Consider the following 23,157-nt stretch of genomic DNA (forward strand, 5'->3'; position numbering starts at 1 on the left):
CGAGAAAATAAAGTCTGTCACTGTTTCCCCATCTGTTTGCCATGAAGTGATAGGACCAGATGCCATGACCTTAGTTTTCTGAATGTTGAGTTTTAAGCCAACTTTTTCACTCTCCTCTTTCACTTTCATCAAGAGGCTCTTTAGTTCTTCTTTGCTTCTGCCATAAGGGTGGTGTCATGTGCATATCTGAGATTATTGATATTTATCCCAGCAATCTTGATTCCAGCTTGTGCTTCATCCAGTAGAGCTTTTCTCATGATGTACTCTGCATATAAGTTAACTAAGCAGGGTGACAATATAGAGCCATGACATATTCTTTTCCCGATTTGGAACCAGTCTGTTGTTCCATGTCGAGTTCTAACTGTTGCTTCCTGACCTGCATACAGATTTCTCAGGAGGCAGGTCAGGTGGTCTGGTATTCCCATCTCTTGGAGAATTTTCCACAGTTTGTTGTGATCTAAACAGTCAAAGGCTCTAGCGTAGTCAATAAAGCAGAAGTAGATGTTTTTCTGGAATTCTCTTGCTTTTTATATGATCCAACTGATGTTAGCAATTTGATCTCTGCTTCTTCTGCCTTTTCTAAATCCAGCTTGAAAATCTGGAAGTTCTCGGTCCACATACTGTTGAAGCCTAGCTTGGAGAATTTTGAGCAGAATATCATATTGTTTTTATCATGTAAAACCAATATATATACATATACATATAGATATAGATGTTTGCGTACATATATTAATACTTCTTAAAAAACTGAAGATACAAGAATATGTGTTTGTTTTCTTTGGGTTTATGAATTGATTTTAAGTTTCTTCCCTATAGCTTTTTATATTTTCTGACTTTCTCAATGGACACCTCTCTTTAATAAACTCTCTTAAACTGAAAAATTAAGCATTATTTTTAGTGATTTTGTGAAATTAAGTATTGACAATATATTCATACTTTTCATTTGCATAGCAGTTATAAACACAGTATTTTATTTTCTTAACCTGTAAAATCAGGATAAGAATACTTCATATTTCCTAAGAAAATTGCAATCATAGGTATAGAACACCAGCAATAATGCCTAGTAGATAATGAGAGTTTATAAATGTGTGCTGTTAGTGTTATTTCACATTTACTTGGTGACATAGGTAGGGCAGAACTTACTATCTTCATTTTATAGATTAGGCAACCGAGGCTAAGAAAAGTGCAATGTCTTCCCCAATATCATACTGCTTACCAAGATTATTGTTCCTTTCAATTACACCAACAATGCCATCATCCATGGTATAGATGAGAGACAAGAAAATTCTATTCCTAATGCTTGAGAATGTTTCTTATGGTAGATTTTTAAAATATACATATATTTCTTTTTTGTTGCTGTTGAGATATGATTAACATACCATAAACCTCACCCTTTTGAACTGTACAATTCAGTGATTTTTTAGTATATTAACAAGGTTGTGAAACTATCACCACTATCTAATTCCAAAGTATTTTCAATGTTCCCTCCCTCCAAAAAAAAAAAAAAAAAAAAAAAACCCCACACTCCCTATTCCTTTCTCCCACAAGGCCCTGGAAATCACTAATCTCTTTTCTGTTCCTATGTTTCTATTTGCCTATTCTGAACATTTTCTATATACAGAACCTTACAATATGTGGCCTTCTATATCTGACTTCCTTCAGTTAGCACAATGTTTTTAAGATTCATTCACATTGCAGCATGTGTCAGCTCTTCATTCCTTTTCATGGCTAAATAATACTGCATTATATGGATATATCACATTTTAAAAATTCATTTATCACTTAAATATTAGATTTCTGGACACAGCCATTTGGCGGTTTAACCAACTAAAACAAATAGCAAGTAAATCATTAAAATTCAGTAAACCAGAAAAATGACTGAATAAAATGACCAGTAACCAAAAACAAATCAGTAAAATTCAGCTCATCTAGTTCATCCAAAACTTTTTGACTTTATTTGTTAAAAAATTAGAAATAATAATTTTTCACCTTTTGTTGGAATAATTTCTTGTTTTCTGTTTATTTACCAGACACCAAGAATATTCCAGTTGTTTACAGAATTGTTTGTCCTTCAACTCACTTGCAAATCTTTCAGTCTAGATTCCTTCAATCATAAACTACAAAATACATGCATCTCTGATACTCAGGTAAGATGCCAACGGGAAGCTTAATCCCCCTCCCTCCCCGCCGGGGCTCTTGAACCTATGCTTCTTTTCTCCATACATAAATGGAGGAAATATTTCTCCTTAAATAGATGGTCTGTGTGGTCTCACGCAGTTCCAGGCGTCTGTGACTCTGGTTTCCTGTGTGTGTGTGTGCAGCCAGCACCACCATCTCCATGGCCACGCCACTCTACTCCACCTTCACCCCCCACCACTCTGTTTCATTCAAGTCAAGGAATTTAGAGAGGACGGAACTTCCTGCGGCTCTGGTGGGAGGAGGAAATGGAACACGGTGATAGTGGCATCATATCACGGCAGCCTCAGAGGTCTATATAGCCCTCTCCAGTTTACAGAGCAATGCTCCATGCAATTTCTCATACAGCTCCCCATGACAGGCCCCTGGATAAGTCAGGCATTTTATCAAGGAAGCAACTGAGATCTGGAAACGGGCCAAGTTCATACTGTCAAGTGATGGACACCAAGGCTTCTGTCTCCCAGTCTGTGGTCACCACATTGTCTCACTGCACCACTCCACCTCCGATGGCCCTGGGACAGCGGGGAATGAGCAGCTGAGGCCAAGTATTAACAGCTTGTAGCTGCTTACAGTGGTCACAGGATGACTATTCACTGACATGCCTGTGCTGAGTATGAGTAAAGAAAAGGGCGAAACAGGAGTAAGGGGAGAGTCACTGGAACTAGCGAAAAAACATATGAGTATACTGAAGGCCAATACATGAAGAACACTTATTAGCACTTATGGAAAGTTTTTAAGGAATGAGGGTTTCCAAACAGATTGTGGAGGGTCACTTAAACTTAGCACTACTCATCCAGTCCCAGACTTCCCCCTGGAACATTGCTGAGTGATGGTCTTCATGCTGAGCTTTGAGTAGCTAAGTTGCTATTAGGGACCTGGAGGCAAAGAAGAACACACTGCCAGGTGTAAACCATTCAGAGAACAGACAAACTGCCTAGTTTGGCATTTCAATCCATTTCATCACTCATCAGGCCCCCCCCAAAATTTTCAACAGATTCCAAGACCTACATTTTGCTCCCACTCTTATTAAGACCATTCCCTGGCTATTATAAACAGTGCTGCGATGAACATTGGGGTGCACGTGTCTCTTTCAGATCTGGTTTCCTCAGTGTGTGTGCCTAGAAGTGATGCCCATCAGCAGACGAATGGATAATACACCATGGAATATTACTCAGCCATTAAAAAGAATTCATTTGAATCAGTTCTAATGAGATGGATGAAACTGGAGCCCATTATACAGAGTGAAGTAAGCCAGAAAGATAGAGACCAATACAGTATACTAACGCATATATATGGAATTTAGAAAGATGGTAGCAATAACCCTATATGCAAAACAGAAAAAGAGACACAGATGTACAGAACAGACTTTTGGACTCTGTCGGAGAAGGCGAAGATGGGATTTTTTGAGAGAACAGCATCAAAACATGTATATTATCAAGGGTGAAACAGATCACCAGCCCAGGTTGGATGCATGAGACAAGTGCTCGGGGCTGGTACACTGGGAAGACCCAGAGGGGTGGGGTGGGGAGGGAGGTGGGAGGGGGGGATCCGGATGGGAAATACATGTAAATCCATGGCTGATTCATGTCAATGTATGGCAAAAACCACTACAATATTGTAAAGTAATTAGCCTCCAACTAATAAAAATAAATGGAAAAAAAAAGACCATTCCCTTATATATATACATTGTCTATAGGTGTTTTACATATGATATTTCATTGCATCACACCTGTGAGTTAGGCATTATTATCCCCTTTTTACAGAAGGACAAATTGAGCTCATAAATATGAATAAATTGCTCAAGCCACTTGGGAATAGAGCTGTTGTTTAAACTCAGGTCTCCCTTGTTTCAAATCTCTTTTCTTTCTGATAAAATGCAGTACCTCTATTCTAACTCTCTACTAGAATTTCAATCAAAATCTTGCCTGCAGTTAAATTGTATGAAACATTTTGAGAAAGTTTATATTAGTAAAAATTTGTGAACATTCTAATTTCTAAATATGCTGACAATATATTTATTATAAATTCAGTTAATGAAATAATGAAACTGCCTTGATAAACACAGCTGCAATGGGAATTCTAGCTAGGCCTCTTACTTCAAGCTATATTTTATTTAGAGTGCATAGAATTGAGAAAATAATGGTTCAGGTGCAAATGTCTTTTAATAATAGTTTTAATAGTCTCAGTAGTGGTTTGTGATCTCAGGTCATACCTTGACTAAACAGATATGACAGAAAGAGCTTATTATGTCTGCAAAAAAAAGTTGCTAACCTGGTTGCAGAAACTGACATTCATTTTTGCCAGTATGTTAAAAACTGTTACATGTGACATTTTAGTGTGCATGTTGTACTTACAATTTTAGTAATAGTTTCAAGTGGATTTAATATTTCAGAATGAATTCTCCCAAATTGATCTAAACATTCAATTTAACCTTAGTTAAAATCCCAAGTCATCTTTGAAGAAATTGACAAGCAGACACTAAAATTTGTTGAAAATGCAAAAGGTCTGGACTGGACAAAACAATTTTGAAAAAGAATAATAAAATTGGAGGATTTACCCTACTTGATTCTAAGACTTATAAGAAAGCTACTAAAATCAAGAGAGTTAGAGCAAAGATAGACTTATAGATTGGTTGAACAGAATACAGTTACAGAAACAGAACCAAACTTACATGGTCACTGGTTTTTCGACAAAGATGCCAAGGTAATTAAACAAAAAAATCAGCAAATGGGATGTCCAGCTAAAACAACTGGGTATCTGTAACAGAAAATTTTTAGCCTCTACGCATATCTTATATCACATACAAAAATGAACTCAAAATAGATCATAGATTTAAACACAAGAACTACAGGAGAAAATGTTTGTGATATCCAGTTAGAAAAAGCATAAAAGCACAAATCACAAAAGAAAATATTCATTAAATTAACTTTTCCAAAATTAAAAGCTTTTGCTCCTTAAAAAAAGAGCTAAAAAGACAAAGTTATGATTCCACAGTACAATATATATAAATCAAGTCAGTACATCTTAAACTTACAGACTGCTATATGTCAATTATACCTCAATAAAACTAGAGGTGGGGGAGAAGAGGCAAGCAAAAAACTGTGAAATGCAAAACATATATCTAAAAATGTATCCAGAATATATAACAAAATTATGCAACTCAATAAGCGGGTATGCTTAGTCTTCCATCGTGTCCGACTCTTTGTGACCCCATGGAGCCCTTCAGGCTCCTCTGTCCATGGAATTCTCCAGGCAAGAATACTGGAGTTGGTAGTCATTCCCTTCTCCAGAGGATCTTCTGGACGCAGGGATTGAATCTGGGTCTCCTGTCTTGCAGGTGGGTTCTTTACTGTCTGAACCATCAAGGAAGACCCAATAAGAAGGAAACAACACAATAAAAACCGGGGAAAGATTTGAACATTTCACAAAAGAAGATATATAAATGCCAATTAGTATATGAAAAGATGTCTAATATCACAAATTATGAGAAAAATGCCAACTAAAACTACATGAGCTATTTATCACATGTGCATGCACGCTAAGTCACTTCAGTTGTGTCCAGCTCTTTGCGACCGTCTGGACTGCCACCCACGAGGCATCTATGTCCCTGGAATTATCCAGGCAAGAACACTAGAGTGGGTTCCCATGCCATCCTCCAGAGGATCTTCCCGACCCAGGGATCGAACCCAGTCTCTTATGTCGCCTGCATTTGCAAGCAGGTTCTGTACCACAAGCACTGTTCATCAGTTCATCAATATTTATAAATTTGTTAACATACCACTGGGAAGCCCCGTATGACACTGAAATCTCACTCCTAGATAATCACCCCAAAGAAATAAAAATATGTCTACACAAATACTTTTACATGAATGTTTATAGTAGTATTATTTACAATAGTCAAAAGCTGGGAACAAACCAAGTACGGATTAGTAATTGGAAAAACAAATTTGGTTTATACATACCATGGGATACTACTCAACACAGAACCAAATATACTGTATTTATATGTATTAATACACTCAACAACATAGATGAATGTCAGAAACATTAAGTGAAAAAAAGTTAAACACAAAGGACTGCATACTATGATTCATTTATATGAAATCCAAGAGAAGGCAAAATTGTAGAGACTGTAAATCAGCAGTTGCCTTAGGGCAGGAGCTGGGGGAGTGGACTGATTGAAAAGGGTCACAAGGGAACTTTTTAGGGTGATGGAAATGTTCTATCTTGATCATGGAAATGGTTAGACAACCACATACAATTATCTAAATTTATTAAACTGTACACTTAGAATTTTATCCTATGTAATATATACCTCAATAAAACTGAGGCAAATAGTTTGTTTAATTACTAGGGCTTCACAATCCCTAAAAAAGAAAGAAAAAAAACATTTTAGCATTAGAACTGAGTATGTACACTTCCGCAAAATAATACCAAGCAAATATACACAAAAGTTATACAATATATGTAAAAGATTGACTTTCTGAAGGTGTTTTTAAACTTATTGTCCCTCTAATCTCCATCTGAATAAAAATCAGAAATAAATAAGCTATATCTTAAATAATTTTGGCTGACTTTAATATATACAAAACTACTTGTATGTTTTAACATATACAAAACTACTTAAATAGGTTCCCAGAGAAAAATCTTCATTACAGGAGACTTTTTCATTGGAACATAGCTCCTTAAGGCATTTGGAGACAGTGAGAAACAGGGTGTTTCAGTTTGTTAGTTTTGGGTGTTTGAGAGTTGTTTTTTTTTTTAATTTTTTGGTTTCCAGGGTGTGGTTGTTTTTTTTTTTTGGCAGTGCTTAGCCAGTTCATCATGCTTTCTTATTGTCACAAAGTGTTTTTATGATTCATCAATCAACATCCAGGGTCAGATAATTAGCCATTAACACACTTCACCTGTACTGTGATGAAAATGATATCACAACTTGCAAGAGATCCCCTTGAAGATGAAACTGAAAGAAACTGTGGCCACATGTTGTTTCAAACCTGTATTCATTACACCTCCTGACTGCATGTCATCCAAGAGAGGCCAAACAGATGTGTAAAAATAGCTGTTTAACAGGGGGGGAAATACTGTAAAATTGTTTATGGCAGGACAGCGGGTTCTTATAGGCAAAGTAAATTACAAATAGATTTCTCAATTACTTTTTAAAGCCTGGTATTTGATTCTTACATAACAGTCAAAAATCAATTTTGCATGGAATTTATGTGAATGCCTCATTATTAATAAAACAGCGGTTGGCGGCTGCTACTTGCGCCCCACAAAAGCGGCACGCAGTGGGGAAGCATTCACGTGCCAGGCTATGCAATCGTTTATCTTTTTATCCCCTGCTTCAGCATCATAAAAAAAAGAAAGAGAAGAAATGAATTCCAAGCAAATTTTAGGCATTGCTTCTGGCAGTCCCTCATTCAAGGGGGCCAGGAGGGGTGCCCTGAGAGTACTTAGTGGCAGGTGTTGGACCCCTCCCTCATGCCCCACTCCCTGCTCATGTTGTACCTCAAAGGTCTTTTTTAAAATAAACATCTTAAGCAAATAACTCCAGTTGTTGGAAAAGACATTGAACTCCACCACTCACTTTATGCCTAGCATATCTCAACTCAGTAATGGAGCTCACTGTCGACCAAGTGAACTTGTTTAAAATGATAAGCCGGTGGTGCTTTTTCCCAAATCACTTAAAGACAGTCACTAATTTCTAAAAGAAAAGAACTTGTTCCTGACTCAACCATTCTATGCACCTAACAAGCATATTTATCTCCAATTCATAAATAGGAAAATTGAATTCCGTTAATGTCTAGGACCTATTCTGGGTTTAATTCAGCAAACCATGAATACTCGCTTCCAAAAGGAAAAGTGTGGTATAATGAGCACACTGGCTCCTATCGTTGGCCTTTCTTGTTTTTATTGGAGTACAGTTGCTTTACACTGCTGTGTCATTTTTCGCTGTAAAACAAAGTCAATCAGCCGTACAAACACATGCATCCCCTCTTTTTGGATTTCCCTCCTATGCAGGTCACCACAGAGCGCGGAGTTCCCTGTGCTGCACAGTGGGCTTCCCTGGTGGCTAGAATGGTGAAGAATCCGCCTGCAATGCAGGAGACCTGGGTTCCATCCCTGGATTGGGAAGATCCCCTGGAGGAGGGCAGGCATGGCAGCCCACTCCAGTACCCTTGCCTGGAGAATCCCCATGGATAGAGGAGTCCATGGGGTCGCAAAGAGTCGGACACAACTAAGCGAATAAGCACAGCAGTCCCTTCGGTCATGTCTGATTCTTTGCAACCCTACGAACTGTAGCCCACCAGGCTCCTCTGTCCATGGGATTCTCCAGGCAAAAGTACTGGAGTGGGTTGCCATGTCCTCCTCCAGGGGATCGTCCCGACCCAGGGATTGAACCCGCGTCTCCTGTGGCTCCTGCACTGTGGGTGGATTCTTTACTGCTGAACAGGGTCTCATTATTTATCTATTTTATACATAGTAGTGAATATATGACAATCCCAATCTCCCAATTTATACCACCCCTCCTTTTGCCCCTTGGTATCCATACATTGTTCTCTTCACCTGTGTCTCTATTTCTGCTTTGCAAATAAGATCATCTATACCATTTTTCTAGATTCCACATATATATATATTAATATACGATATTTCTTTTTCTCTTTCTGACTAGTTGGCCTTTCTTAACCAATCAGGTGACTTCTAGTAAGTTCTGTCGTTGCTTTAGGGATTGTATTTTCACCAGAAAAATCAGTGTTTTCAAAAATGATCTGAGGTTTCTTTCAGTTCATAAACAACTTTAAGACTCAGGGCAGTGAGTAAAAAGTCATTTTGTTTTGTTACCTGCAAAAAGAAAAAAAAAAATGAGGCTTGGCCACCAACATAGGGAAATGCTCATTTTCAGAAGTTAAAGACAGTTTAGACCATAGCTACCTGCTACTTCTTCTATTGAGTCCACACTTGGAAGACCCGGCAGGGAAAAAGGCAGGAATCTCCCTGCCTCTGGGTGTCTGCAGCACATTTCCCACAATGCTGGTTTCTCCCTTCTTTGAATCTCTGCTCATGAATGACCACACCTGGCCACTGTGGGCAAGCTCACTTACCCCCTACACCTCCGAGTCAGCAGCTAATCAGAAATACACTATGAACACAATAATTAAACCAACCCAAAAAGCTGTGGTAGGATCTAGTTTACAAAGTTTGTTTGAGACAGAGGTTACATAAGATGACTCCTTTTAAATATAGAATGCCAGGAGTTTACTGAAGAATAAGAGTCCAGGGTAGATAAGAAAATTTTTTGGTTTTGATATCCATTGTGAAACGAAATGACTTAAACATGATCAATATATTTAGAGTTTTAAAATACAATTACTTTCCTTTTATTCCTTCTCTAATTCTTCACATAGTTAATCTGACTTACCATGTCTTCACTGAGAATCATACTGTTAATCAACTGAAATCAGTAAAATCAGTATTCTTTTGGAAAGAATACATTTTTTCAAAAAGAAAAGATACATTTTTTTTCTAGGTCAAATTCACATTTGGGATTTGTTTATGCAAGTGCTGCTAATGAGCTCAAAGAGAAGCTTATTTACAGTTGATGGTGGTTGATCACATGAAGAGCCTCAGTCCTTCATGCCTCCTTGTATCTATGCCTTTGCCCTGTGACTTTACAGTTCCTCTCACTTAAAAGCCAAATCTGTTTTCTCACCTCTTGAATCTGGTCTTGGACATGAGACTTGCTTTGGCCAACAGAAGGAGATGAAATTGACAAGTGTGCCAGTACTAAGCCTGGACCTCAAGAAACCTGCGTGTTTCTGCTTGTTCCCCACTTCCATTGCCCGGACAAAGGGCACGCCTGTGTTATCTGGGAATCTCAGAAGGATGAGGGACTTGTAGAGCAAAGCCAAGTCACCCCAAACAACCCAAACTAGATCTAACAAGCCCTCAGACACAAAAGAGAGCCCAGCTGAGATCAACGGAATCCTGCAGATGCAGGAGGAAGAAAAAGGTCTACCCCTGAGTTGCTGTGCTCGTTTGCTGCACAATTTCGTGGCAATAGCTAATTAATACATTGACCTTCTCTAACGCTAACTGGTACTGATAATGATGTTGAAATTGCCACAGCTCAAGATATTTGTGACTGTCTGGTCTTTCCCTACTTTTATTAGCATGAGTAATACATTGATTCTGAGTCATTGTCATTGTATTCTTTTTGGTACACAAACTTTCCATGTTCCCTGAGCATCTTAGGCAAGGAGTTATCAGGTTTTGATGTGGCCAGAAAAACTACCTGGAGGGCTTCTTAAAACACATATTTCTGAGCCCTACCTCCAGAGTTTCTGATTTAGTTGGTCTACAGTCGACCCCAGCCTCAGGATGGGCATTCCTCACAAGTCCCTAGGCTGGGCTGATGCTTCCAGGACCACATTGTGAGATCCAGTCTCTCAGTCTATCAAGGGTTAAGCGCAAGGTTGCTGGTTCATGTACCCATCTGTGTTTTCCCAAAGCACATTTTCCATCACCTTTTCTGACCAGTAAATGAGTTGGGCCGGAGCCAAGATTCCACAGCCTTCCAGATGAGTTCCCTCTGCAAGAGACATCTCTGCAGCAAACAGCAAGCAGGGTTCCCAAGCCTGCATGGGACTCAGCAAGGACTCAGCACACTCTGCCCACAAACTTACAGCTATGCCAGTGACTTGAGAAGTTTTCTGGCTTGCATCCAGGAAGGATTTAGGAGGATAAAAGAGAGTTCACACTTCTCAGTGTCCACCTCAAAGCATTTGTTCTTAAATTCCCCTTCTTAGAATTCTGGAATTTTACTGTCAGGAAAAACTCTTAGCCCCATCTATTTAAATGTGTACAATCAATTTCTCCCTCTCACATCTCCACGGCAGGTATTCTCATTTCTTCCCACTTGCTGGGTGTGCAGTGATCCCCCACTGTGAAAACAGAACAGCTTTTGCTCATGGTGCAGCTCAACTCTGCCTGATCTCTTTTTCACAACAATCTTTCACAACAGTTGAACTCAGACACTCAAGCATGTCTCTGTAGCATCAGCAAGAGTTGGCAAGAATCTGGGTCCTCTGAGTGATTTTTATTTGCAGTGTTGCCTCAGAAAATGAAACCAAATTGAGAAAACTGTCCCTTGAAATGTAACCTTTTAAAAACACAATAGGGAAACAGTAAGCAATCATAAAACACTGGCCAGCCTGCTTCACCTTCCACTTCCTTTCTTTTAATACAGGATGGTTTTCATCTGCTAATTGCTGCATGATTTTAATTCAGTAGCTGTACTTTGAAGAAAAGTAGGGTTGTCCTTGAGGTGTGCGAACACGTGCCCAGGGGCCTGGGGAATGTCTGGCGCTTTTCTGCTCATAGTCTGGCATCCTGGAAATATTTCCAATCCGTTTTATAAAAGTAGTTTGACCCTATTTTGAAAATCTTTTATTTTGCAAAGAATTTTTATAAGAATCTTAGAACACAGTGTCACAATCAACCACTACTTTGCCTATCATTAAAGCCATAAATTATTTGACATTAAAACCAAATGGTTGTAGGCTATTTTTATTCAATAGATATTTATCAAGCATCTACTATGTACACTTACTCTGCCTGGAGAGAGATACAGCAGTGAAAATATCCCCTCTTTGCTTTCAAAGTGCTTATAATACTTTTGATAAAACCAACCTCAAAACAAATAATTATTCCTTCATTCATTCAACACATATGTGTTGAGTGCCTATTATGTTCTTGGCATAGTACAGTAGAACACACAACAATAGTAATGGTGGACTTGATTCCTGCTCAAAGTTTAGTCTTGTGAGGGAGTCAGATAGTCACAAAAAGGGTGATAAAAATATGACTTGGGACAACCATGTGGCAAGAGCATGAGGCAGGAGACCCTATTTCAGTCTGTGAAGTCAGAGAAAAGCTTCTGGAAGAAATAACACATAAATTGAGACCTGAAAGTACAAAAGAAGATGCTGAGAAAGGTGGAGAGAAAATGAGGATGAAATAGATTTGCAAAGGTGGAGCTAATTTGCCACCTATAAAGAATTTTTAAAAAATCAGTATAATGAGGGCTTCCCTGGTGACTCAGCAGTAGAGAATCCGCCTGCCAATGAAGGATACACAGGTTCAATCCCTGGTCTGGGAAGATCCCACATACTGTGGAGCAACTAAGCCTGTGTGTCATAACTACTGAGCCTACGTGCCCTTAGAACCTGTGCTCCGCAACAAGTGAAGCCTCTGGGATGAGAAGCACATGCTTAGCGACTAGAGAGCAGCCCCCACCTGCAACCAGAGAAAGCCTGCACACAGCAGCAAAGACCCAGCACAGCTCAAACCTGTGCTCTGTGACAATCCAGAGGGGTGGGATGGGGCGGGAAGTGGGAGAGAGATTCAAGAGGGAGGGGATGTACGTGCACCCTCATGGTATTGATAGTTTAAATCACTCATATGGGGCGTTTCTTCCAGGTTTCCTTTGGCCAGTCATTTTGCTTTGACTGGTTCTGAGTCTGTATTTGGAATATCTCAGGATCCTCCCATGTGTGTGCGTGCGTCTCTTAGCCAAGATGGAATTCCAGTGAAGAAACCTATAGGCAGGTTGACATCACCTACTATGGTGGTACCCTCTCCCTTTTTGACCTTCAAAGAACTGTATAGTTGGGAAGGTCTCCTTGACTTTGAGAATGAGAAATGTGTGGTCTCTATCTTTTATCTGGGCAGGGTTCAGCTTCTCTGATTGCCATTATGGAGTATCTGTCCACAGGAGATGAACTACAGCTGCTCAGTCTGGGGTCCATCTATCTCCTGCCTTAATATGGGTAGGAGTGATGGAACTTTACCTTTAGTTTGGGGTCTAAATCTTCCTGGCATACTCACACTGATGCCTTAGGCTCCAGGAAGCCCAACAGTCCTTTCATGCAGCTGTACTTGCTCAGCCAATCCCGCTTGTCATGTGAGACTTAATCAAGGAACAGAGACAGACCTCATTCCTTCTGAGTCCTCTGCTCCTTAGCTACTCCCAGCCTCCCCATCTTTCAAAGTAGGGAAGTCCTATAGTGCCTCTAAATATTGTGAAAATTCCTGATTGCATTTCTCCAAACAGCAATTCCTCTGCCTTCTAATTCTGAACTTTTCCTTATTTGAGAAATGTTTGTTTCCCATTCCCATTTCTGATCAATAGCTGGTTTCTACTTAAAATCAATTTCTTTTTCAACTATCTCTGAATTACAGTATCAGATAGAAACTGCCTTTTGTTCAAAGGCAGTTATTATTAGAAAAATAATCACAATACTAAAATGAAACATGTAACTTTCTTTTCATTTATGTAAGATATTTGAATCTTTGCAGGTCAATGCTCCTCAAAATTTAAATCTACCATAATTCTCTATGAACACACTGGAATGGACCCACACCTGCACTCAAGGGTCCCCACCCCTTAGTGCTGGAGTCCTGGCACAGGTGGAAGAGCGGCGTGGGCCACCAGGCATGCCCACTCAGGGCTTTCTGAGCCCATCTCACCCGGCTGTGAGTCACCTCTGGTACTGACCTGGTTCACGGAGGCCACAGAAACACACACCCCTACCTCATTCCGGTTTCCAGGTCCAAGCCTTCCTCCCTGCTTGGTCATGAGGACCCTGACCCTCTGGGGTCCTGACACCCAGAGCAGGGCCTGCAGATACCTGGCCTCCCTCCCAGAAACATGGGACTTCTTTTTCTGATTGAAGAAAATAAAAAGTGCTGTGCAATTATTTAAAACAAAAACAAAAACACTGGAACAAATTTACACCAGTCTTGGGATTCCAAGTAATGGACCAAAAACAACAGACTCCTTGCACCCGCTACTCTCAAACTTCCCAAGTCTGAGTTTAAAACTGAAGGCATGTTGATTTCTGGAGAGGTACAATCTTCCACTTTTTTAAAGCAGCAATTAGGACAGTGTTTATACAGAAGGTCTGAAGTGCAAACGCGTTCTATACACTCTGGATCCTTGCAATCCTAAGTGTAGTCTTTGACCATTTGCATTATCCAGTTGCTTGTCATAAATGGAGAAGAACAGACTGCAGTGCAGACCTACTGAATAAGAATCTGAATTTTAACAAGATTCCTGGGTGATTCACATGAACATTAGAGTTTAAGCAGAAATGTAAATAAGATGATTTTGGGGTTCCAGGATTGTTCCCACACAAAAAGGTAGGGTGGGAGAAGACAATGTTTAATTCTCTGGCTCTGTTGAAATATTTTCAACATTTGTCTTCAATTCTATTACCTTTGTAGTCTTTCACTAAATTCACTCTAATGTCAGCACATCTGGGCACCTGGAAGGTACAGTAGCCCTCTTGCAATAGAAAACTCCTCAGCTTCTGCTTCCAGCATGTTAGCTACAATGCTCTCCACCACGAGGCTCCTTAAGTTTGGTATAATCTATCACCTCTCCTTCCTACAGAATGCCTGGACGTATAATATGGTGGAACAAAAGGAAGAAAGACTCCTACATCTTCACAGCATCCCCCTTGACCCTGAAGATTGTTGTTGTTGTTGCTCAGTCGCTAAGTCGTGTCTGATTCTTTGCGACCCCATGAACTGCAGCACTCCAGGCTTCCCGTCCTTCGCTATCTCCCTGAGTTTGCTTAAACTCGTGTCCTTTGAGTCAGTGATACCGTCCAACCATCTCATCCTCTGTCATCCCCTTCTCCTCTTGCCCTCAGTTTTTCCCAGCATCAGGGTCTTTTCCAGTGAGTCAGCTCTTCACATCAGATTGCCAAAGCATTAGAGCATCAGCTTCAGCATCTGTCCTTCCAACTAATATTCAGGGTTGGTTTCCTTTAGGTTTGACTGGTTTGATCTTCTTGGTGTCCAAGGGACTCTTAAGAGTCTTCTCCAGCCCCACAGTTAGAAAGCACCAGTTCTTCAGGGCTCAGCCTTCTTTGTGGTCCAGCTCTCACATCTGTACATGACTACAGGAAAAACCATAGCTTTGACTTGTTGGATCTTTCGGCAAAATGATGTCTCTGCTTTTTAATATGCTGTTTAGATTACTGCTACCCAACAGAACTTTCTGGGATGATGGGTCTCTTCTATATCTGCACTGCTCAGTCTGAGAGCCATTTGCCACATATGACTACTGAGCAACTGAAACATAACTAGTGTTGGGAAATCCCTGGCAGTCCAGTGGCTAGGACTTAGCGCTTTCATTGCCAAGGCCCAGTTCAATCCATGGTCAAAGAACTAAGCAAGCTGTGTGATGCAGCCAAAAAAAAAAAAAAAAGCGACAACAACCCAAAAAAAACCCAGAAATTTAACTATATGGCTGAAAAACTGATTTTTAAAAAATTCACTGGCTGTTTAAATTTAAATCTTAAATAATTAAAAGTAAAAAATTTCTCAATTTGTTTCTTCAGTCTCACTACTGACATTTAAGTAGTTAATAGCCACATGTGTAGCTACTGGCTACATTTTTGGAAAGTGCAAGTCTAGATCTTTCTCCTGGGGGTTTCTTGGCTCCCTACCTTTTACTGGTGCCTGGGTGGTCATTGCATCATCATTTAATGTCCAATCACAACAGCTGTGTGACTACGTATACGTGTGTGTGAAGGGGGACAGAAATCCTTACATCAGGATATGACTGATGTTTTTATAGTTACCATATATTTCCACCCCTAGTATAGAAAACACCTTGGAAACTAAAGCTCAAAAGGAGTTTGTTTGTTTTCTTAAATGATTACAAAGCACTCTAAAAATGCCCCTAAGAAAATGACCACCTTGTGATAACTCAAAAGGGTTATAAACTACCTTGAGAGCTTTCTTCTTTCAGAGTCTCCAGAGGTACAGAAAGGAACCAGCATCATCAGCAAGCTTTACCATCAAACAACTGAATATGTTAGATGGAGAAATCAAATATTCTGATTGGCTGATAAGAAGCCTGAGCAGGGACTAATGGAATATAACTCTCTGTTCAGAATTTATGACGATTCATCGTCATTTAATTAACAATATAAATATTAAAAAACATTTTATAATAAAACTTTATAATTGTAATAAGACACCCTAGTACATGAATTATGGGGTACTAGTTCCCACCCAGCTTTGTTGAAACTGGACATGAATGAATATATTAAAATGCCCACTATGTCATGTCTTAGTGCATAAAAAATAAAGTGGCAAAAAAATGTTCCAAAAGTCAAAATCATCCCCTTAGAAAATAAGCAAAGAAAGTCAGTGAAAACGTAATTTATGGAGTTTTAGCTTTTATTCATTTTTCCACTGGTAATTACATTACCCACACAGGAGACAGTTATTGAAGAGGTTCAAAAAAATTAAACTGTTTTTTTTTTAACTCTAGATTTGTAAGTTTTCACTCCTCTACAAAGAGGCCATGTTTTTTCCTCCTAAATCACCCCATAATTTAAGAACACAGTAATAAAAAAAATATTAGCAGTATGCAGAACACAAGGATTAGAATTTTCTAAACAGCAGTCTTGAATCATATCCAGTATCACAATCATATCCAGTATCAAATCATTACATTTATAATTATAACAACATTTACATATATTTATAATGTACCCAGCACTGTGCAAAGTGCTTTGCATATGTTGTCTCAGTGAATGTTTACAATAACCCACGAGGTTATCATTATACCATTAACTCATTTTACAGACGAGCATACTGAGGTTTAGAGCAAGCTACCTAGAGAAAACTGGTTAACTATAGAGATCAGGTTCAAACCTAGGCACTCTAATTCCAAGTCTAGCTCACTAACCACACACTACTTGTAGGGTAGTCACTGAAAATGACCCTGTTGATACATAAGGAAGACCAAAGCATACCGATGAGAACTCAGTCACCAGCCTCACAGTTTAGGCTGCAGCCTGTCAAGCTTGGAGTAACAAAGCAATTTTTGGGGTCCAGTAAGTCCCTCAAGATTGAGGAGAGGCTTGAAGAGTAGGCTTAAGGGAAAAACAGGAGAGATTGTTTCAGGAAACATGATCAGAAAAGTGCTTCTGGGAATTCATTAAATTAAAAAATAAATATATGGAAACAGGATTCTATGACTGCAAGTGTTTGGATTTTCCAAGGTTCCAGCTTGAGTTAAAGGATCTGCTTTTGTTGGAGAACATTCAGAGATTTGGTGGAGGGGCTAGGACCTCCTGGGAAAAGGTGCATCTGAATAGTGAGGCACACCAGCGTGAGCACAATACTTAGTATCAGAGAGAAGAAGGCAGTGGCCATCTGAGTTCTCAAGGATTACAGTAGAAGCTCCAGGGACAGGGCTCAGGTCTTCAGCAAACGAGCAGGCAGAGTGGGAGCACAGATGGTGGGCTTGGCCATTATTAGCAACTCAGTTCAAGCCCAGCCAGGAGGGGGAACCAGAGGCAGTATCCTGGTGGTCAGGTTTGCAGAATATGTAAGACATCCCTGGGGAGACATAAAGTTGGAGGAGAGCTGGGTGGAGAAGTGCATTCTGTGATGCTACTGATGATCTGATTTTCCTCTCAAGCTGGTGGGGGACTCCTTCTCAGGGAGGAGGAAGAACACACAAGGCCACCTGCCAATGGTCTGGAGCTGGAGAGAGATGGTGACACCAGCCCAAAGACAAAATTAAATGAGGGTTCCAGTGTGGGACACACATTGAAATCAAAATGTGGACTGTCGGAGTTTGGAAGGGGGTGGGGGGTGGAATGCCAACACAAGGCTCTCTTAGGACCAGATCTTCATCCAGTTAGATCTGTGTGACTCTACTAGCTGCTCGCTGTTAAGACCCCTCTCTGAAGTAGTGCAATCCTGAATCATTCTGAGAACCTTTCTTAATAAAGTTCAAGCCACTGAATTCTGACCTTACCACAACTTTGTCACTTAATTCAGTCTCTGAAGAAAACACGAGCGATATGGGTCAGTTCTCTCTCCACTTGTGCCTTAGTTTGTTGCTCGCATCTTGTTAACCTACATGGCTTATGCCTAAACATTCACCTAGGTGCAAAATAACAAATTCCAGATGAATGGATGGGGTCCAGGTAGACAGTTTTGTCTACTACAGCATTACCGCCTTAATGAGGCAAATGCTAGTGTCCAAGATAACGATCAAAGAAAATTCAGAGCCAAGTAGAAATTCTACACAAAATTTACTGAGCATTCTAAAAATCAATACCACCAAAGCCCCACTCCCTGTCAACTCACCCAGCCTCTACGCCACCACCGCTCCTCCCAGAACCACAACATAACCTCTTCTCATTCATGAATGAATGATCTTCAGATTTTTCTATGACCATAACCAAGCAAGATTGAGTTCTGTCATTAGAACCATGCTGGCCAGGATTTCACACTAACTGGGAAAACTGCATTAATGGCTAATATTTCCACAAATATTTATAGCAACACTGTTCTCCAGAAATGACTTAACAGGCTTGAGAAGGAAGAGAGTGGTAGGATTAGCTGAGATCATTGGATGATTTAGAAAGGAAATTGGGGAATTTCCTTAATGAAATTGGCAATTCCTACACAGACTGTGGCAGGTATCACAAAACACACCTACAGGTAAAACTTTAGACCTTTCAGACATTCAGATCTTGTAGAGTAAAGAGACACAGAAAGAAAATGTTGAAGACTAAATTGGAGATATAAAAAATAGTGAGTAGGTTTGATGGGCCTTAAGAAAACCCAGTAAAGAAGGAAAACATTTTGATACGAACAAGACAGGCTTTCTGAAACTTCTGTCCTTCAATCTTTTCTTCTTGCAACTGCACCAGGTGGTGGCTGTTGCCTAGAATCCTAGAATAAAGGAATCAAAGTTTTAAAGCCACATCCCAGGTTTAAAACAGAAAAGTTTAAAGAGTACATGATCAATAAGAAGGCCAGTTTTTCCAAACCCTGAAGAAAAATGAGAGTCAGGCTGGGGGAAGGATGTGGGGGAGCATTTAAGACTCCAAGGGGTGTTCCTGAGAAGAAGTCCTAATCCCCATCCCATCACTCCTAGGCTGATCCCAGGGGTGGGGGATGAAGCAACAGAGTATCCCCTCATGACTGGAGGGAAACAAAGACAGAGAAGACCAGTGCTTCACATCCTGTGGGCCCAGGAATGCGGCTAGGAGTTCCGTCACACCCCAGGGTAAGGCTGGAGCCCGTGAGTACAAATGCCTGTCTGGGGTGTCTGGGACAAAAGTCTTGGGGCAGCCTCGCCAAGTAATAACATGTTCTCTCTGCAGACATGAGACCACAGGCAGCTGGACAGGAAGGACACAGCAGTGGATGCAGCTGGAGCCTATACAAGACCAGCCAGGATTTCAAATAGAAGAGGTAAAATCATCCTAATTCAGCTGACTTCACCCTGAATTGACAAAGAACACATTTTCACTCTCTACCAGGCAGAACGAAGTCTTGAGATGAAAATTAAGTGTATTATTTAGCATGGTCTAGTTTGTGTGTGTGTGTATGTATTAGTCATTCAGTCGTGTCCAACTCTTTGCGACCCCATGGACTATAGCCTGCCGGGCTCCTCTGTCTGTGGACTCCTCCAGGCAACAGTACTGGAGTGGGTAGCCATTCCCCTCTCCAAGGGATCTTCCTGACTGAGGGATCCAACCTTGGTCTCTCACATTGCAGGCAGATTCTTTACCATCTGAGCCACCAGGGAAGCCCAAGTATGTGAAAATAGGCAGCTTCCAAAAAGACAAATCAGATGCTGGTTCTTTCTATTCTTTAACAAAAAGAAAACCCTTCTTTGCTGAATCCCATAGAGTACTTTGAACAAAGTAGATGCTCGCAACTTGAGTGACACTAAATATTCTGCTAACAATAATCTCCCAGGTGCACTTAAAGTCTTATTTGATTCAAGTAAGTATTTATGCACACAGTATCTCTATCATAGTGCTATTGTGAATTCGAAATACACCGACATGCAAAAAAGGGAGGGAATGTTTCACAGTAATTAATAAGAGGTAAAAAATAAAAACTCTAAATTCAAAAAGATATCTGCACCCCCAAGTTCATTGTAGCATTGTTTCAATAGCTAAGACACAGAAACAATCTAAGTGTCCATCACTGAATGAATGAATAAAGAAAAGATAAACAGATATCTGTATATCTATATATGTACATATACACGCGCTGTATGTGTGTGTGTGTGTATATATATATATATAATGGAATGTTATTTATCCTTAAAAAAAAGAAGGAAACTCTGCCATTTGCCACAATATGTATGGATCCTGTGGGCATTATGCTAAGTGAAACAAGGCAGACTGAGAAAAATAAACACCATATGATTTCACTTATATATGAGATCTAAACAAACAAACTAACTAAACTCATAGATACAGAGAACAGATATCTCATTTTTTATTTTATTTTATTTTATTTTTTCAAACCGAAGGTCAAGTTTAAATTTAATGACTTTGGTATTAACTATACACATACTAGTAAGTGCTAAGACTTAAAATCTTCCGGTTCAGTTGTGACTCCAGACAGGATCCAGAGAGGAGTTCTAAAAATCTCTTCTCTGGGTTTTATGGAGACTTCCTTTACCCTCCTGTGTTAGCCTCTTAAGGCTCTCATTTTTTAAAAGAGAAGTTAAGGAAGATACAAGCTTAAATGGAAGTTTCTCTCTCAAATAATGAAGAAAGGCTTGTTGGAGAAGATTATCCTGAGGTCAGAATTTGATAGATCATTGATAACACCGAAATAGCCCCTTAACCAATAAATTTTAGAACTCCTCTTGGGAGAAAAAGATTTTACAGGAATTGTCAACGGTTTGTGAAAAGTACAGTGATTTAGATCACTCTGCCTCAAAAGAGTTTGCAAACAAGCAGCAAAATGGTCCAGAGAGTGAAACAATGAACCATTTACAAACTTGAAAACAATAAATTTGTTGAAATCAAGAAATCTGAATTGAAACCTGTGTGTGCTGAGTCACCTCAGTTGTATCCGACCCTTGGCGACCCTTTGGGCTATAGCCCACCAGGCTCTTCTCTCCATGGGATTCTCCAGGTAAGAATACTGGGGTGGGTTGCCATGTGCTACTCCAGGGGATCTTTCCAACCCAGGGATCAAACCTGAGTCTCTTCTGTCTCCTACGTTGGCAGGTGAGTTCTTTACCACTCGTGCCCCCTGGGAAGCCCTAATGGAAACCCACAGTTTCTTTAACATCTTGGTAGACTCTAATGTCTTTTGTAATTCTGATTCTCAAGCGTTTGCAAGTTCACATATGTTTTTGTGTTTGTTTTGTTAGCATCAAGTGATTAGCATCAAGTGATTTGGGAAGAGGAGATCTTCCTGCTTGATCAGAAGCCCGGGGCTCAATTGGCCAGCAGATTCTGCCAGCTAGTTGGCCATGGTAAAATGTTTTGCCTACACAAGATAATCCATCTTTTTCTGAGCCTACATAACTGACAAATAAAAATAGTCCATTTTTAAACTAAAGCTGTATTGTAAGTAGACAGCTTACTAACTTGGGCACAATTAATTATACAGTTAATTTTTATAAATATTCTGACTCTAGCATAGTTTTAGCAATGTCCTGTGAAATTGATGAGAGCCTCAAGGCATTTTATTTTCCTTTTTATTTGGACATGGGGAAGAACTGACAGTGGTGTGGGATTTATTGGGAGAATAAATGTGGTTATCTAAATAAGTGATTATTGTTTAAGGTCTATCAATAAAAATTTAGTGATTGAAGGCAGAAGTGTCAAACTTGTTCCAAGTTCCCTGGCTCTTATTGAATTAGAGTAGATTTTTTAATGTTCTTTTAATGGAATTTTCATGAATTAATTTAATTGAATATTGAGGTATCTTAGTCTACTCTCATATAGAGCTTTTTAAAACACAGATAAAGGATAGAACTCAAGAGAAACAAAGAGAGAGAGATAGGGAAGGAATGGAGGGATGGAGGAAGGAAAGAAGGTTCCAAGGGAGGGAAGAAGGGAGGAAGTGTGGGAGGAACAAGCAAGCAAACAACCTAACTGGTTCACTGCTGATGCTGAAATTCCTGCTCTCCTTTTGTCAATCTTTCCAAAACGACAGTGAGTTTATAAAGCACATACAACCTGTTAAAGTCCTGAGTTCCCCTGTTCCCACAGACCTAATCACTTTACTAGTATACTAACAAATCAAACAGTATATGCACCCTTGTAAAAACTGATAATCAGAATTATAATAGATAACAGAGCATACCAAGAATTAAAATAGTAGCCCCAAATTAAAGTAGTAATTCAGAAATCAAGCTTTTTAGATTGACTTAAATTGGGATTGTACGTAAAACCCAGATTGCTATGCCCTTTCTCCTCTGGTTTTTGTCTACCTGTAAAAAACCTTTCAAACTCTTCCCCAGAACCTAGAAGAAATTCATCATCATAGATAAATTTTGGTATATATTACTGAGTCTTACCTAGTTCACATTATTGCATTTTTTTATGATTTTTTGATGTGGACCATTTCCACAATCTTTATTGAATTTTTTACAATATTGTTTCTGTTATATGTTTTGGTTTTTTGGCCCCAAGGCATGTGGGACCTTAACTCCCTAACCAGGGATTGAACCTACACCCCTTGCATTGGAAAGTGAAGTCTTAACCACTGGACTGCCAGGGAAGTCCCAAAATGATTCCAGTTTGTAAGTCAACCTAGCTTTATCTCAAATTGCATAATTCTGGAATTTATTTATAAAACCACTAATCAAAATTTTCAAGTAATAGAAACCAGAAGGATTCTGCATGACATATGGCCTAAATTACACATATTAAATATAAATGTATTGATTCACCCTTTTGGCAAAAAATAAATAAATAGCTCCTTATAGTGAACCAACCTGGCTATATTCCTACAAGTTCTCTGATGTATGACCAAATATCTCCTAACTCAGAAAAGTCACTCGTAATTTATGGTTTCTTTGGGGATGGACTAAAAGGCCTTTTTTCTGGATTCTCTCTTTCAAGAGTTCCCCCGTATACCTTGTATTATCAT

General features: G+C 39.6%; 1 protein-coding gene and 1 non-coding gene across 6 annotated transcripts in view; both read right to left on the bottom strand.

The window, feature by feature from the left end:
* The window catches only part of LOC122453800 (histone-lysine N-methyltransferase SUV39H2-like), a 380,431-nt gene that overhangs the window by 156,987 nt on the left and 200,287 nt on the right, over positions 1 to 23,157 (bottom strand). The gene's annotated exons all lie outside the window — the stretch shown is intronic.
* On the bottom strand, positions 20,650 to 20,769 carry LOC122454086. Its single transcript, XR_006273305.1, has one exon. It is a non-coding gene; the product is annotated as a small nucleolar RNA SNORA26 (small nucleolar RNA).

This window comes from Cervus canadensis, chromosome 15 (assembly GCF_019320065.1).
Source record: "Cervus canadensis isolate Bull #8, Minnesota chromosome 15, ASM1932006v1, whole genome shotgun sequence".
In the NCBI taxonomy this organism is placed as follows: Eukaryota; Metazoa; Chordata; class Mammalia; order Artiodactyla; family Cervidae; genus Cervus; species Cervus canadensis.